This window comes from Apis cerana, linkage group LG10 (assembly GCF_029169275.1).
Source record: "Apis cerana isolate GH-2021 linkage group LG10, AcerK_1.0, whole genome shotgun sequence".
NCBI lineage: Eukaryota > Metazoa > Arthropoda > Insecta > Hymenoptera > Apidae > Apis > Apis cerana.
The window spans coordinates 9,358,748-9,371,041 of record NC_083861.1 but is presented as its reverse complement, the minus strand read 5'-3'; the positions used below and the strand labels follow the sequence as shown (position 1 = coordinate 9,371,041).

At 45.2% G+C, this 12,294-nt stretch overlaps 1 protein-coding gene across 11 annotated transcripts in view; it reads right to left on the bottom strand.

Annotated features, from left to right (window-relative positions):
• LOC107999499 (four and a half LIM domains protein 2) overlaps nt 1–12,294 on the bottom strand; it is a 67,413-nt gene that overhangs the window by 53,011 nt on the left and 2,108 nt on the right. The gene's annotated exons all lie outside the window — the stretch shown is intronic.

The following is a 12,294-nucleotide window of genomic DNA, read 5'->3' as shown; positions in this document are numbered from 1 at the left end:
GATTTCAGAACGATCTTCGTAAACGAGAAATCAAGGCCGCCGCTTTATGCATCTTCTTCGATGGTCGGCGGAAACGATTCTATACCCACGCATCCTCCCCTCCTTCCTCCTACACGTGATCCTTTGAAAAAGTCGGTCGAAGATCGATAATTAAATATCCTTGCCATTTACGAGACTGCGCAGTGTGCGTAAGATTTGAAGAAAAAGAAAAAATATCCGAGACAGGATTGTATTAAAAAATAGAAGAAGAGAAAAAAAGATAGACAAGATCGAGTTCAAGAAGGAGAAGACGCGCGAAAAAGAAACGGGATGGATCATCCATGGCCAATGTTAGATATTTCTTTTTTTCTTCTTCTTCTTCTCTCGAGACGAATGGAAATCTCGTGACGAGGAGTTTTCGTGGAACTCGGTGGTACAGCCCTGTGTGTGGGCCGCGACAAGGTCCTGTCACAACGCCCCCGCCGTTTCGCACAGAGAGGTCTAACCGCTCGGTGAACGGAGAGTCTTACGCTCCGTGCTTGTATCGACCTTTTCGCCCGAAATGGTGAGACCGAGGGTATCCGTCGAATCGACGGCTTTACTTCTCGATTATCTGTGTCACGGAGAGAGAGAGGGGGGAGAGAAAGAGAGAGAGAGATTCGATCGCTGCTCGCCTCGCCGATAACCCAATAATCATCTCCTAAAACAGATACCGCGAGAGATTGATCGCTCGAAGAATTTCGAAGAATCCGTCCGGCGGATCGATTCTCTTTGCGATTAGCGGATTGCACGAGTTGTTACGGCGATTTGATAAAAATAGAAAGGATGGATAGTGCACCAAGCGTGAAACCGCGTTCGAGCGTGGCTCTCCGTCTGGAGATCGCATAAAATCCGAGCTTAATCCGGGAATAGATGCGGGTATGTCCGTTTGTAACGTAACGCGCGTAACGATGCCCACGTAGTTTTCACGTATTCAAGGGCGGGCTTCGATATGCGAGCATCGATGATTTTAAGGCGTCGTTCGCACGTTCTCTCGATAAACTAATGAATGCGCGAATACCAGGCCGATCCGGCGATGGACACGATTTGCAATCGACCCCGCGATCCTATTTTACGCGCGATCGATTCGAATGTTTTTCCATCCTACGCTCGTCCAACTGTTGATCCGAGGAACGGTTAGCCTAGACCTCGTTACACCATAGACGAAACGGGATCCAGCCACGATTGTACGTATTATCCAACGATAACGGCGATGTGGATTTGACACCTTGGGGGACAACAATGAGCCGCAAAATAAATTTAGCTTCAACCGAAACCTCTACCGTCATCGGTTGCATAAACTTCCTGATATTTTCGTCCACTGTCACTTTCCAAATATCTTGAACAACGAGGGGCCCTTTACTAACGTATACTCGACGTATCGATGACGTGGCCATAAGAATGATTCGTAACTATTAAACAAGAGGGTAGACAGAAATACTCTAATTGGATTTAACCGAGATACCGTTAAGCATTTAGCGGTGCATGTCACAATTGTTCAGCGCCGGATCGTAACACACTGGTGGTGAGTCATTCAGAGACCCGTACCCACTGTTCTCGTTTCATTGGCGAACGGTTGGACCGTTGCACGTTGAATATTCTGTCGAAACACGGAGTTCCACGATCTCGATTTCCAACACGGAACTCGATGTAAAATGCCGACTAATTGCGCTTTCCAACTACCTTTTTTCTTTTTTTTTTTTCTTCTCCGGATCAAAAGTATTTTCCCGGTACCGTAGAGCTTCATTTACGAGACAGTGATTGATAAATATGTTACCAAGTCGTAGGAAAGAACCCGAACACCGTTTAGAATCTAGCAATTCAGCCGGCATAGTTTTTGCCGGCGGTGCCGTTACTCGTTCGCGAAAAACTTGATTTAGCTATTTAGCGGTCAGATACGCTGCTACATGTCGGTAATAATCTTTTTGAAGCTATCGAGAATGACGCGTGTAACGAGGAGAAAGAGAATTCAATTTCATATTCCAGTCCCTGCGCGCTTAAATCGATCGATAGTCCCGACTTAACTCAATGGCGACATCGTTCGGTGATTGCCAGACGATTGCCTGACGAACATCGACCGTATCCCTAGTCGGTGTTGCAGGGATCTGCAATGTTCTTTAACTTTAAAACCAATTTAAATTTCTCGATTTGAATCGCTTTGAAGCGTCCAATAAACAACAGGAAATCAATTTTTATTATATAAATGCATCATTACGCCGGAAATATATTTCCAATAAATATATTTTAATGCTACGAAATTGATAATTGTTTTTTCCGACATAGCAGAGAGGAACACGACCAATTTTTGTACAGATACCTTACGTGACCGAGACAGCCTTGCTCTTTAAAGAAACCGAGCTCTAATGCAACGAAATATCGAAATTCGATAATGACCTCAATCCCGCATAATGTGTATCGCCAATTGAAATTACGCTAACGTATGTTAGTCGGTGTAGAATGCAGGAAGAGCGCGAGGTTGTTGCTTTGGAGAAGTTGCAGAACAAATACGGGAAACGAGCGTCAAGCTGCGTTACGTTCTGCCTATTTCCAACCATTTCTGATAAACTATTTCACGCGTATCGCGTCCTGGCGTAAAACCAACTACAATGCCGATATTTCTCTAAATAGCTTTTCTCTTAATAAACCACGATACACTCTATACTCGACAACTTTTTCCTATTAGCAAGACATAAGAATAAAGGCAACGGATCTTTGATTGCGACGATGCACTCGAGACAAGAATGCGAGAAGATAATCCTATATCGCTCTCTTCGTCGTAGCTTTCCCTATCTTTATATACCCGGAAGGAAAAACGTCGCGGACTGTCCCAAATTCTGAAATGACTTGGTCGCTTTCGCAATTTCATCAAGGAACAGAGAAGAATGAACGCTGACATTGAGCGGCAAAGATATGATGTCACGCGCGCGGAAGTGACGCCACTTAGACGGTCAATTTAAGGCATAAATAATTCGTGTCTGGCCACGGCGACCTTTATCTCTCTATGCACGTGGCATGTCGATTCCTTTCCTTCGATCCGCTCTCGCAAAAATTGAGAAGATCGATTCCCGATCGGGAGTGAAATTGGCATCGATCGATCCTCGATGAGTCGAAAATAAAGGGCGATACACGTTCGTATGAAAAGAAGAAGGAAAAAGGAAAAAGGTTTCTTCGATGGTGGCCGATATCACCACCAGGAGATAAGAATTTCATTGTCGAGGGATTGATATTTTTCAGCCCACGTTGTAACTTTGAAAGTTGGCTGAGAAAGGAAGAAAGAGAGAGAAAGGGAATGGCGATGTGCCAACTGCAGCATCGTTACAGCATCTTTCTTCGATCCCTTTTTCCTCTCATCCTTTTAATCTGCATGACTTTTGCGCCGTTTCTCTTTGCACCTCCTCCCCTGTCTTCGTCCCTTCCTCCTCCATCTCGCTCCTCCCGTTCGCTATTAGAGATTCCTTTTTTTTAACTTCGTACACGCGATCGCTCGAAATATCGGGCGAAGCATTAAACCGGCACAATTCCTTTACGTCACCCAACCAGAGCTTTCCCTTTTTCGCGCCGCTTTCAGCGATCGTGATTCATCGATTGATCGTCAGCACGAGCCGCCTCGAGATTTGTTAACAAAGCGGACGAAAGTATTTCAATTAGCATTTCTTTCTTACGTTGTTCATACAAAGAAGCTATAAGCAAAAGCAAGGTACGTGTACGGACGCGAGCCGTATCAACGTAATATACGATCCAGTGTGAAAAAATTCTCGATATCGGCCGGTGTATCGTTCGTAAATATCCGGAAACCGTAACAAGCTCTCCCCTCTCCGATCGATTTCGTTTCAAAGCAGCCAGTGTAGCGAGTCGAAAGGAGGCAATTTCATGCTTATTTTCATTCCATCATTTTTTCTTCATCCAACGATCCCGCTATTTTCCGAGCGCGAGAAGTCGCGCGGATCCTCGCACTGGATGCTCGCACGGGAGGAACGAGCGAAGAGAGGAGGACCTATGGCCCTCCGACACTCGCATTCCCCAACGATTGTGTCACGCGTGTTTATAAGCTCTCGATGCATTTTCGTCCAACTCTATACCACGCTCCCTCGCTCGCTCGCTCGCTGCTTTGTCAGGTCACTGTCACCTGTGCTCGCTCTCACGTGTCCGACACGCTACTCCACATATCTCTGCTCGACCGTTCGCGCCTCGTTTCCTTTTTTTCTCTTTTTTTCACTTCCCTCCCTCGGCGGAACGGGAGCAACTATTACGCGAGGAATGCCGAGACCGCGTGGGATAAGCGCGATGCGATTTTAATCGGACTTTATCTCTTTCCCTCGATTCCCACTTCCGTATCTCTGAAATGTTGGACAACGTGTCGCCAACTTTTCGCGCAGAAAATCATCGTTGTATTGACGAATGTCGTTGAGTCGTTGAAATCTGAAAGGTGGAAATGATTCACGCGTTGAAAATATCTCGAGCCGTCAATGGGGATACAAAGGACACGTGTAGGAAGAAGAGAATTATGAGAGTGAAATAGTCGCGAATACTCGGCAAGAACGTCCTGGAATCCTGGATAGTAGCAGATCTATCACGACGGGGCAGGGTGGGGGGGAGTTTTGAGACACTCAAGTTTTAAGGCAGAGCCGACAACGCGAGGAATATTTAGAGAGGAGGTGCGTGTAATTCAAGAGCGAGAGCTCGTAATTCATAAATTATACAATGGTGTACTAACATGGTTGACCGGAGGGCAATTAACCCTCATTAGATAAAGTGATACGACCCTGACACAGCTCGGGAACCACGGTCAATCCTATGCACGCTCGTGACCCGAATGTAATTTAATAATGCACTTCCTCGTGATTAATAATAATAATAATAATAATAATATTCTTTGATCGTGGCCGTGCACGAATCTTAAATTCGTCGACTCGTGGCGGCCGGTCACGTCTGCGATGAACGCGCTAATAACGACCGGCGGCCGTCACCGCCCTCGTAGAAAGCGAAAGAAACTTGGAAAAATTTCCCCCTAATGGGCTCGTGTAAAAATTCCTCGACCGGGAACAATGCGCGTGTGGGCCGAGCTTATCGCGTTGTCGCACCTTCGAAAAGAATGCGTAATTGAAAACTAACAGGGAAACGGTGGAACCTAAATTTATCGTAGCATTCCACCACGCCGCGAAAAAACTTCCAATTCCGTGGCAATAATTGGACGAGATGATATCTCTTGGTTAAGGAGAGGGAAAGTTTTCCCTAAACTCGCGCCCCGATATACAAAGCGCAATGTTATATCGCGAGCGGGTTTCGATTCTCGAGACCGTAAAAAAGTCTAGTTCTTGTTTGTGCTCCTGTTTGCGTAGAGTAAGAGTAAGAGGTATCCCGTGGAACGGTAGCGGCTTCTATCCGTGTCTAACCGCGCCATTCTTAGAAGGCCTCGGTGTACAATTTTCATGTCGTCGTGGAAACATTATTCGAAAGATAGGAATGGCACGCGAAACGATTACGAATGAAAAGGGGCTTCTGTTCTTTTCGCCAACGGGTTTCGCTTTTTCTTTCAACAGCCTCTCGCGTTCACGGTCCACATTCGTTCCAGGCGCAAAGCCACCCAAAGGCTCATTCTTCTCTCTGTCCCCAGATGCAGAAGCCGGCCGGTGATCACCAAAAAGGGAAACCTAGTAGTCGGGATGTAAATCAGGCCGAATGGCCGTTAGCTATGGCACGTGCTCCAATCTGGTCACGAAACACCGCTCTGCCGAGATCTCCGAGTATTGTTCCATACGTAACACACCGACCCCGATTTCTCTATTATCGGCGTCCTGGCTAAATATCGCCACGCCGAAGGACAATCGTTGCATATTTGGCTCGCCCACGGATTTACACTCGAATTTCTTACGTCCTCCAAATTATCGGCCTTGATCGGAAATTGTATGGGGAATCGACGCTTGTTTCATTATCCTGAACTTGGCCCTGGAATATGTATATATATATATACATATCTTTCGACGTTGCGCAATTTCTGTAAATTAACTATTACGTGAAATCTAGTTGAAGTCATGGACGACTCTTAAATACGGTTACGATGTGCCGATTGTACGCAATGACGTGATTCCTCGAGCGGCGATGATTGCTTATCAATCTCCTTGAACAAACCAGCACTTATGGAGCTACTTACTCGATCGTAAACCGAAAACAAATTTTCTTGGAATATAAAAGCGGCAAGAAGCACGCCGCGTTTCGTAACATTTTCGGATATCAAAGAGGCAAGGGCGATCTTTGATGCTCGAAACGAAATTAAAGTAGAAAATTAATTTCGCGAAATCGCGAAGACCTTGCCATGTCCATCAGGATACGGCTACCATTCGATCGGGTTTAACGACTAGAATATTCAGAGGGAATATTTCGCATTTTATCGTTCGGCTCACGATCGATATACAGTATACCATAACCGAACACCGCCGATATCTCGGAGAGAACGCCTCGCCACGAAATAAAAATTCTTCGAGCAAACAAGCGAGCTCGGATTTAAACTTCCTCTCGCCACTTTCCTTTCGCGGTAGGGAAAGAAGGATGCAAATTCCAATTCGACTCGCGACGACGTTTCCAAAAGCAAGTTCCAAGTAAAAAAAAAAGGGAAGCTTGTCTTTTTTCTCAAACAATGCGTCATCGTGCGTTTCGAAGATGAAACGTATATATATATATCTATACACAGGCAACGAATACAAAAACGTACGATGATTATTCCAATTTTCTTTTCTCTCTCCGTTAGTTGTGTCAACGAGTCGATTTAGTCCCGCGGGACGTTCTAAGCGAGGCAAAGCTAGGCTAACCTTTCGGGGACGAGAGGGGATGAAAAAAGATCGGAGGGTGCAGCCTAGATAAGGTCTGAAAGGGCGTGGTTGATTATACTTTGCCGTATATACCCGCGAACGATGTGTTTCACCTTTTCACAGTTGACGTTATCTCGAAACTTTCGATCCAATCAATCGCTCATGAAACCTCCTATATTTTATTAGAAAACGTTTAGATATTCCTCGATATTCCTCCACAACCATTTTCCAAATTGCAGCCGAAGCAATAATCCCATAAACAACTTGTTTCGAGGTATTCCCCCTCCTCCTCCGTTCCTTGCCAAATTATGATATTGCGCGATCGAAACGAAACTACGATGTCACGATCATTTAACTTGCATTAAATCGGCAGAAAAGAGAACGGGATATCGCGTGAAATCGCGTGAAAATGCTTAGGTGTCGAAGGAGTAAAAGTTTGCGAAGGCAAATCGAGGTAGAACAACTCGTCGGACCGTGAAATTATAAATGAAACGGGCAATCGCCAGTCATCCAATTCTCCACGAAATTCCCCCACGAGCAGAGACAAGGACAGGGAGAAACGATTTGCGCGTAAATTTCCTTTATTCGCTGGAATTAGAATACGATAATCACGGATCAAATGATTCATCCAATAAGCGTATAATTGATATTTAAAATAAAAAAAAAAAAAAAAAGAAAGAAATACAGAAATTGAAAAGTAATGCCATTATCACTTATTCCAGAGATCAGATAACGAGATCAGATAACACGTGAGATCACGTTGTCGATATGTATTTATTAATACATCATCGATCATCGATAAATTTGTTCCATCACGTACAATTTACACAAATATACGCAACATACAGCGATACATGTATTGGCATTTATTTTCCGTTATGTACGAATTAATTTCTATTCGGCGTTAATTATGGTTAAATATGACGAAAAATAAATAAATATCCATCGCGTAATATATATATATAAACGTGAATTTGTTACACGTCTATCTGCATATTTACGATATCATGATTCGAATGAATTAATCGGCCACTCCTGAACCACAATAGTTATCCATCTCGTTCGCTTAACACGTCTCGTGGGATTGTCGGCGTCCCGTTTGTAAAACTACCACGTTACGTAGCGAATATACTATATACTTAGCCAACATCGGCCATGTTACATTATGAATCTTTCTTGAGTATTAGGTAAGCATCCCACGGGAGTCACGCGACTCCCAGAGGAGCTCAACACTGCCGACAAACACGCGAACGTTGTCTCGAAACATTCGTTTCCACTTTCCGCGATATTTATGGATTTCCTTTGACAAAAAAAAAGAAGAAAAAAGAAAAGAAAGAAAGAATATTTCCCTCCTTCCCTCGACACCGTTCCACACTGATAAACGGTTCGTAAACGGTTTTCTTTCATCTCTTCACCCTGCAAATTTCATCGCGACGGCGACACTCGCTCAACATTTATGGAAAATTAACAAGCGAAACCATTTAACTCGCCGTGAAACTACGCTCATTTCAGCCGGGATAAAAAGATCGACTCTACCTATTTGAAGACAGAAGAGCCGAGCTTGTTTTATTACTAGCAATTACTTTGCTCGATCGTCGGTCTTCGTTAATTGAAATCTGTTCGATAACAGGTACACGTGTAATCATCCGCAGAGATCTAACAATCCAACAGAAGTCGATCTCTCCTTTTCCTAACCGTCCTAACCGATTTTCCTTCCAATAAATTATACGAGAACGCTATACGTTCCATTAACTCGACGATCTCTTAGAATTCTACGCGAATGCCTAACCGATTGTCCGGATAGGTGACGACGACGAAACACGGTCTACGGTTCGCTCGAGGTGCTAATTTGCAACACGAAGAAAAAGAAGAAGAAGAAGAAAAGAGAAAAGATAGATACGCTGCTCGATCTACTTGCGAAACGCCTCTCCGTGTCTCCCTCTCGTCCTATTTGTCGTACAAATGTCGATGCGACCGCGATGACGAAGCGTTGCCATCGAACGGATGAAGACATAAATCGTGGACGGAGAGAGAAAGAGAGACAGAGAGAGAGAAAAGGAGAAAAAAGGAAAAGAAGGAACCGCAATTACGCGTGTCACGCGTGTAACTGATAATTGATATCGAGGCTCGGCCTGGCAGATTCCCGTCGACGTGAAATAATTGAACGGGGCAACCGTTTCGAAAGGCAATGGGATCGCGTGTCCCCCGTGTATAGTTTGATCGGCTCGATCCAGACCGTCGTTCCATCGTACGTTCCATGATTCTATGGCCAACATGGCGGTAACCATGTTCGTCGTTCGAGAACCCGTTTAACCGTAAATGAAAACACGACGCGCAACATTGGCACGATTCTCCCTGGCTTTCCAACAACACGTTCGTTATTTCCCTTCCCTCCCTCCTTTCCTATCTTCGACCAGCCTCTATCCTCTATCCCGCTTAAGATCGCATCTTTCGAAACTGAATCAGATTTACGCGCGGCACACGTAATTCAATCAAGAATTCGCCTCCGAGAATGGAAATACGTAGTAGTAGTAGATCGTAAACCTTGCTTGCCGCTCGTTCTTTCGTTAGACAACTTGTTTCCCATCCAGCCATTCAGTCGCTTTTGGATAATCTGGATACCCGAGGCCGCACGGCGTATACTCTTTCTCGTTCGACCGGTTGAATTACAGGATAGCCGGCGAATTAGTATCCGGACGATACTAATTCGACGTACGTCCCTCTTACCTTTTCATTCTCCTTTTATACCGAGGAGCAGAAAGAGCGTTAAACGGGGGGAGGGGGGAATTACACGTGACGACGCGGTTCACGTTCGCGAGTTATCCTACTTTCGCTGGCGCGCGCAGCGGAAGTTATGAGGTCGCAATACCGCGGTACTCGGTCGCGATGCATCATTCGCGGTTCGCGAGCAACCGATTTCTTTTCGTGCCGCGTCACGGAACCGAGTTAAGATGCGATGCAACGCGGATTAAGAACGCGGATAATCGAGAACGCGATGAAACGTAAAAAGGGGGGGGAACGGGCAGAAATCGGCGTACCTCCTCGTGTTTCCTAACGTTGCCCCGCGCCGGTTTACGACTCGTTCCACCGAATGATAATAATTGACCTAATTGCGGCAAATGAGCCGTTCTCTTAAATGCGCCGTATATCTCGCGATTTGCGGCTGCCGTTTGCGAAATAAGATTAATAGAGGCCTCCGTCCGAGGGAAACCGATGATCGATCGGTGAGCTTTATCGCGCTGCAATTTCGCAAGGAAACGATGAGTCTGTTTTTTTCTCCTTTTTTATTTTTCTCCTTCTTCTTATTTTTCTTTTTTAACGGGGAACACGGTGGTTAAGGTAAACACGGAAAGCGACGGAGATACCGAGAACAGGAGATTTTCGATTTCGGTCACGTAAGTGGTGGTTCGGCGCAAGCACCGAAGCCTCGGCCACGTGAAAGTCTCGTGGGTAACGCGAAACTCAAAGTTCGAATGAAAAAAAAAAAATTTGCCCGCGACCGGGGAAAAAGGAAAAGAAAAAAAGAAGAAAAGAAAAAAGTAAAAAGGAGTAGGAGCGAATGGGTTGCTTTCACTCGGGCTTTCAAGATAGAGCAGCCTTCGAGCGTGGCACCGCAGCACGCGCGACTGGTTTATTGCATCTTAATAACGCGAGACCTTGCGGTAAGAGATGTCTATGCGAAATATCGAAACGGAATCGTTCGGTGTGTACCCGTTTAATTAGACGGCTCGGTCGCCACGGCGAAATGTCGTGACGGGAAAACGAGCAAACCGTTGCGAAATCGACTGACGAGCAAATCACGGGAATACCGTCACGTACCGTTTCAATTTTGTCCTACGAGGAAAAACAAAATTTTCCCCGAAACACGCGTCACAACGGTTTGCAATCTGGAAACGCTATATTTTTGATTTCTCGACGATTCTCGACGCGACAAAAAATATTAGCTTTATCTTTTAAGAAGAAAGAACTCGTGATCCTCTTGGAGGGTTTTCAACGAATGAGTCAACTTTTTTCACCGATTCCCGTCGTCGTAGATAAAGCTCGGTTGCGCAACGCTGACGCGTCCGTAAAGATTTTAACCTAGCGTTGTAGCGATGGGACAAGGAGGATCTATCGCCTCTGGCCGAACCGATCTAATAGATCGGGGGGCCCGAGAGCCGCTTATTATTCGGCTGGAGAAACGAAGAGCAAAAAGCGCAAGAAATCGCGAGGCGATCGCGTTACGAGATTGCACGGCATTCGTCAACGCTATTTATATCGGTTACACCAACTTCCTCTCTAGGGATAATGTTATCGTCCAACTGGCCTGCGTAAACAACATTTCGGAGATCTCTCTCGGAGCAAATGCGCTCTCTTCGTGACATTATTTTTCTCTCGTTTCAAACGTCTCCCGTCCACGAGGGGACTCGTTCGTTAGAACAAATCTATCTATTCGAGAAACGATGCAAAGCGAATTTAATTGTCCGTTGCATGGGAACAAATCTTAAATCCAATGAAATCTGTGAAACGACCCTGAAACCTTTCGATCTACGAGCGTGAAAATCGAGCGTCCAAGGGTCTAGAAAAGGAGAGTATTCTAAATGCAACGAGACACAAGCCTGGAGGGTTGAAATCGACGCTAGCGTGTCGGCCAGAGCTCGAAGAATCAGACTCGATGGAGTCGCGTTGCCATAGGCCGGGTATAGGTATCGCGTTACCTCGGTACACCGGCCTCGGCGTTAAGACACCTAATTGCACGTTATGTTCGACGCGCACGTATACGCATACTACCGTGCCCCTTACCGAATGGTAATGCTCTCCCGGTGGCCACCTTGGCAGACAGGAAAGTGGGTGAACCCCGCTCGTATTTGTGGCGAGGAGAGACCAGCCTATACGCATTTCCTTTGTCGTCTCTCTACTTTCAATTTTTTTCTCTTTCTCTTCTACCCATCCAATTTTTTCACCGTGATCTCTATCTGCGCTCGTCCCCCTCTTCTGTTTCTGATATTGAATTATCGGACGACAAATATCCATTTGAATGTGATTCTTTTTTTTTTTTCTTTTTCCTAAAATTTGCATCGCATCGTATACATGCAATTTTGCTTGCTGATTTTGCTCTTGCGAAGATTTACGAATTATTTCGATTTACGAAAATATTCGAAAACGCGATATGCGATATGCCCGTGGGGAAACATTGCGTTTCCACCAACTATTCCGTGAGAAAAAAATTACACGCGAGGTTGCACGGTATAAATCTAGCCGCGATCGATGTCCTCTTAGTAACCATTCCCGAGGACATTCCGTTTCCTCGAATGGGACCAAGAGTTTGACGACGATCAATTTCTTATCTTTGTGCCGCGTAGAAAAAAAAGAAAATTAAAACGAATTATCAAAGTGAGATATTAAAATCGAAAATTGGCGGTCGATGTGCGAGTGATTTTTGATACTTGATACTGATTCACGTTCTGATTCAAAAAGACAAAATGCTTGT